At 35.7% G+C, this 6,274-nt stretch overlaps 1 long non-coding RNA gene across 1 annotated transcript; it reads left to right on the top strand.

Annotated features, from left to right (window-relative positions):
- Window positions 1-3,563: 3,563 nt before the first annotated feature.
- On the top strand, window positions 3,564-5,779 carry LOC148112590 (uncharacterized). Its single transcript, XR_015729228.1, has 2 exons — window positions 3,564-4,189; window positions 4,967-5,779. It is a non-coding gene; the product is annotated as an uncharacterized LOC148112590 (long non-coding RNA).
- Window positions 5,780-6,274: the final 495 nt, after the last annotated feature.

Here is a 6,274-nt window from a genome sequence, read left to right as displayed (position 1 = left end):
TCCTACCACTATGGTGATAAAAAAATGTATTATTTTTAGTTGCAAAGTGATGTCAGCAATGAACCAAGACTAGGTTATGGAAATTAGCTTTCCTTTCCCTATGAGTTGTATGTTAAAAAAAGAAAGCATCACCAAAAAATCACATATTTTCTAAAGTGTGCATATAATAATTTATCAATTATTCTTAATCGTATATGAAATATAAAAAGATTATAATACAACTATAAAAAATTACCATAACACTGTATGATTTAAGACCCTGTTCAGTCTTCCATTGGTGCGTTTAAAACGTCTAGTTTCCATTCTTGCCTTTCGGCTCAGATCAAGTATGTGTTTCTTTTTCACGTGCTTTATCATTAAAGCAGACTCGGACATGATAATTTTCATATACAGAACCTCTCTCCAGAACCTTTCCAGAGAATGGCATTTCAAATAGAAAGTTATGCCCCATGAAGTTGAATGCATGCCCATCCTATTTAAGATACATGTATTCATCCCATCCTGTGGAAATTCATTTTGGTTTTCATAGAGAAATCCATTTATTTGGAACAAATCATAATTGTTGTACTTCAGTTATTTAATTGCTTCAGGGGTGGGTTTCAAAACCCGCCACTACCGGTTCACTCGTGCATGCACAGAAGCATCCAGGGGGTGGGCAGAGCCTCCCGCCACTGCTGCTACCGGTTTGTCCAATCCGGGGCGAACCGTTAGCAACCCACCACTGAATTGCTTCCTATTCCTTATGAGGTAAGACATAATTTTGTCAGATTGCCATGCAATCTTCTTTGAGTAGGTTGTGTCAACAGTTATGGTACATGTTTGTCTTCTCTTGGTTGCTTTTTTAGATTCCCTTCAATTTGCGGCATCACGGTTGTCTCCAATGACTCATGCCTTCTCATATGTCTGAAATATATAATTTTAGCTTCATTATTAGTATTTGCAGTGAATATTCTAATTTTATTTCATTTAGTGTGAATGATTTCTTATGATCCAAAAACACGACAACAACAAAAATCAACTTTAGCCTATTATCCTCATATCTTATGCTCTTCTTTTGGGGGGAGGGACAGGTGACCCATTCCCATCTATAGAGCAGCCTGCAACTACCAGCATTAGATATGATGATAATATCCTAGTTTTGTTTTACAGTGTACAAAATTCAACTTCATTTCTTTAAGTTATTCTTTTTAAATGTAAATCAAGATGGAGCAAAGAGCTTGGTATAAATCAAGGGACATTTCCATAGGCATGCTGGTACCATGGACATCAGGTTCCCTACCTCTGACTTAGCTATAATGGACACAAAAAATAATTCTGATTTGGGGATTTAAAAAAAATCATAAACCTGGAATGGCTTGTGTAGGGTGGATGGAATTTTGAAGAGAAGTACACTTCACTGAAATATTTCATTTCAACTTTGCCTAAGAGGTTGTTTTTATTTCCATCATCCAAAATCCTAGATTTTGTTTTCAGTTTATGAATGCACCATTTTAAATATACACATGTGCACACTAAGCTATCAAACTTGTTAAATATTCTACCACCCCCTTTATGTGGTCAGTGTGGTTGTTCTTTTTGGAACAGATCTATGGCATTCATTCAAGAGGGGAAGGAATAGCTTTTGCAGTAACCATGATTTGGCAATGAGGGAGCCCAGAATAGATGCCCAGAATGAATCTGTCAGTTCTGTTTTATTCTATGTTTCAACAGTAACGAATCAGAATCTGAAATTCATTTACATTCTAAGAAGAAGGAAATCATACCACTCTGAGAAAGTAGCTTGCCTGCTGCTTGTTATTACTGGAATAAATACTTAAGTATTATTCTGAATGAATAATTTATATGTGAATTATTGTGGTTGGTTACACAATCAACCAGTTGTTTAGACTAGATTTGGCATTTCATACACCTACTGAGTCCTTCCCAAGGCAAATGTTATTTGATAGTGTTAAAAGTATTGTCACAGACCGCAAACTGTGCATAAACAGACCGTAAACAGACCTTTTTCTGATGGTGATTCTGTCAGTGCCGATGGTGCTCAAGTGATGCTCCAGGTGATTTGAGATTGCTCCCAAGCTGTTTAACTGTTAGTTCTTTTCTCTTCTCTTCTCTTCTCTTCTCTTCTCTTCTCTTCTCTTCTCTTCTCTTCTCTTCTCTCCTCTCCTCTCCTCTCCTCTCCTCTCCTATCCTATCCTATCCTATCCTATCCTATCCTATCCTATCCTATCCTATTGTGTTCAGATTTTGTAGTGTCTCCTATACTTTGCCTTGCTATATCTGTTTTCTATTCTTCATTTGGTTTTACCTTTAGACCAGTTTATTTTCTTCAATACTCAGTAAGTTCCATGATACACTAATGTCAGTGTATCATCTTCATTGTCTTTCAGATAATTTTCCAATTTCATCTTTCAGATATTCTTCCTTTTTCTTTTTTGATTGTATGGATGATGATGATGAAGAAGGAGAAGGAGAAGGAGAAGGAGAAGGAGAAGGAGAAGGAGAATTTAATATAGCTGTCCAGTTCAGTGAACCCTGTAGGAAGTTTCTTAGTCCTTCTTCAAAATCTTGGCTTCCAAATCTGTCACCAAATTATAATTTTTCATGAAATGGAAGGCAGTAATTATTAAATGATTAATATATAACTAAAGAGTACTTATATTAACTCTACTTAAGTGCAATTAAATTGAAATAGAAAAAAATGAAATCAAATATCACTGTCCTAGTTGTTCCTAGCTCACTAAGTTTTGAAGTGTGGACTCTAGCATGCCATTCAAAGGCCACATGTGGTGAAGGATAAGTTGTTTATCCTTGTGTTACACTTATAGGTTCTTTCACCTTTAGTTAGGAAGTGAAGTGTGTGTTGGCAGTTAGATATTGGAATGTTTTTCAAGAGCCTTAAAATGATAGGGACATGAAAGAATGATACTTCAGATTCAGAGAGAAAATCATAAAGTCTGTAGTACATACATTTGTCAGAGAAAAAACACAGAACTCAACTGACTTAAAAAGTGAATCTGTAGAAAAAAGAAATGCAAAGATTTGAACTTGTTTAATAGCTTTGGATGGGAAAATAATAGAGGGAAATAATTTTATACGCATTAATTTGTGATACAAAACATCATCAGAAGAAGAAAGAATGTCTTTCTGTTCACAGTTCATAGAACAAAGATAAAGTTATGTGAATATATTATCTGTGTTTTGGGGGAAGGGTGAATGTGAATTAAGTTTGATTATAATTTTGTATTCCTTTTTAGTACTATCATTCTATGGATTGTTTCTTATTAGCAAACTGTACTGGAATCTAGTCTTTGCTGGTGCTGAAGAAAGGGAGCAATTATATGTTACTCTCAGTTTCTCTTCTGTGTGTTTTGTGTCTGGTGACAATTTGTAAAATTATTGTTTTAGCTTGTTGGCTGACTGACTGATTATAGGCCTTCTTACTATGTGCTTTACATGATTATGGCAAACTGCCTTTTTCTCCAGCCTAACTTACAGCTCTGGGATTCCCATTCAAGAACCAGATACTCATGAATTTCTTCATTTTAATAGTGCATTGCCTGCTGTGAATTATACACTATAGATATGTCCCCTCACTCAATCCTAACAACTGAATTTTGAAGAAAATGGCAACCACTTATACAGTACATGTCTCATTTTTTTTCTTGCTTTAGGTATTTTGAAGTTGGATTATTGCCATTCAAGCAGGGATGAAATCCAGCAGGTTCTGACAGGTTCTGGAGAACCAGTAGTGGAAATTTTGAGTAGTTCAGAGAATTGGCAAATACCACCTCTGGCTGGCCCCAGAGTGGGGTGGGAATGGAAATTTTGTAATATCCTTCCCCTGGAGTGGGCAGGGAATGGGGATTTTGCAGTATCCTTCCCCTGCCATGCTCACCAAGCTACACCCACCAAGCCACACCATACCCACCAAGCCACGCCCACAGAACCGGTAGTAAAAAAAATTGGATTTCACCACTGCATTCAATGAACACCATAGTCTTCTGAACATCAAGTCATGCTGTCAAGAATTGTTGTGCACCTTTAAACTTCCACCCTCAGTACCTCCTTGGAAAGTTGCTTGGCAATGTTGCCTGGCAGTGAGGTAGAAACACAACAAGAAAAAGAGAGCTGAATGAACTGCTTTCCGAGAGGGCCTTCTGAAGAATAAAATAATACCTTTGCATTTTCAGTATCCTTCTTCAAGTTAGTTTCTTAATATTATCCCAAGTTACCTTGAATTGCAAAATTTAGAAAAACGGGAGAGTTCTATGTATTTTAATTTATGATTAATGGTATCGAGCTAGAGACTGAAATATAAACATACTTTCAAATTATCAGACATAACACTTATTGGTGGATCTTGAAAAACAAAGCAATTTATTTTGTTTTTTAAAGTTTAGTTCATGCAAATGTTACATTTAAAACATAATACACCAAATCACAGTTAGTTTGCCACCTGGTTTAATGTATTATTTGCCCAGTCTTAATTCCAACTGCAATTCTTTGTCTTCTCGTTGTCTTTCTGACTACTTATATCCATTACCTATAGTCTTTTCTAAGAATTTAGACAGCAAGTATCATATTAGCAATTTATAGAAATGTAGATAATTCCTACCTGTGGTGCTAAATAGAATCAGTTCCTCAGTTCATAGAAAGCAATGAATAAACCTGTGGTAAAAATGACAAATGGGGAAGGGAAGTAGCATAACATTATAATGTTTGATATGTAAGACACAATATAACAGCAGACAAATCAGTTCTAACCTACTGATTTTCAACATGGCTAAAATTTTGAAATGCTATTGTCAGGGCACATCTCTTATTGCAATCATTCTAATAATTTCCCTAACAAGATACTATGAATTATCTTTGTAAATAATGCTGCATCACAGCAAAATGTATAATACTTGAAATCTTATTATTAAAAGTAATAGTAATAGCTTTCTTAACCTAACCTAACTCACAGTGACTCTAGGTGACTCTCAATAATCAAAGAAGTTACTACTAAACTGTAATCAAATTAACAAAAGATAAGAATAAACAATGGCATTTACCCCCGGCGAGAATAGCCAGAATGTACAAGAATAAATTGGACAAATGTTGGAAGTGTCATCAGACTCCAGGCTCATATTACCATATGTGGTGGACATGCGCAGAAGCTAAAAGATATTGGACTAAAATCCACAAATGGTTGGAAAAAATGACAAAGAAACACATTGACTTAACCTGAGATTCCTGAGATATTTTTATTAGGGATTTTACCAGAAATATACAATAGAGAAATGAGATATTTAATTGTGAATGTTTTAATGGCAGCTAGAATTGTATTTGCTAAAAACTGGAAAGGAGAGAAGATACCCACGGATGATGACGTTATCAAGAAAATTTTGGAGTGTGCTGAAATGAGTAAATTGACATTTGAAATTAGGAAACAAGAAGATAAACAATATTATTTGATATGGAATTTATTTTATCAATGGTTAGACAAGAAAGAATGGAAATGAAATATGAAATATGAAATGGATAAGATAATAAAACATATAAAGGGTTTTTTTTTCCTTATGGAGGATAATTTACTGTTAAATAATTGGTAAATGAGAATAATAATGTAATAAACTGTTAAATAAGAAAATGTTGGATAGAGGATTAAGCACAAAAGATTTGTAACCGATCAATCCACTTTCTGTAATTGTAATGGATGATAATTGTTTTATGTTTTAAGTTTTGTTTAAAAATAAAAAAAATCCCCCCCCAAAAGAATAAACAATGGCAAGCACAATGAAGCGATGGGTCTCTCTCTCCCTCACCAAAGGCCTGGGTGAAGAACCTGGTCTCCACAACCTCTTCTGAATAAGTACAATCATCTGGATGTTGGAAGAAGCCTCACTTTGAGGGCAGGTGCTGCTACAGAGCAAGACTTGTCTTACTTTTTGCAGGGAACAAACTGGCATATCACTAATAAGGCAGCATTTTTATTTCAAATATCATTTCAAAGAGGACAGAATATTTAGATTCAGAGGTGATATTCAGCAGGTTCTGACCAGTTCTGGAAAACCTGTAGCAGAAATTTTGAGTAATTCGGAGATCCGGTAAATACCACCTCTGACTGGCTCCGCCCCCATCTATTCTCTGCCTCCTGAGTCCCAGCAGATCAGGAAGAAATGGGGATTTGCAGTAACCTTCCCCTGGAGTGGGGAGGGAATGGAGATTTTACAGTATCCTTCCCCTGCCATGCCCACCAAGCCATGCCCACCAAGCCACACCCACAGAACCA

Source organism: Pantherophis guttatus, chromosome 8 (genome assembly GCF_059756535.1).
Source record: "Pantherophis guttatus breed Tessera chromosome 8, ASM5975653v1, whole genome shotgun sequence".
NCBI classification, from domain to species: Eukaryota; Metazoa; Chordata; class Lepidosauria; order Squamata; family Colubridae; genus Pantherophis; species Pantherophis guttatus.
This window is presented reverse-complemented; position numbering and strand designations above follow the sequence as displayed.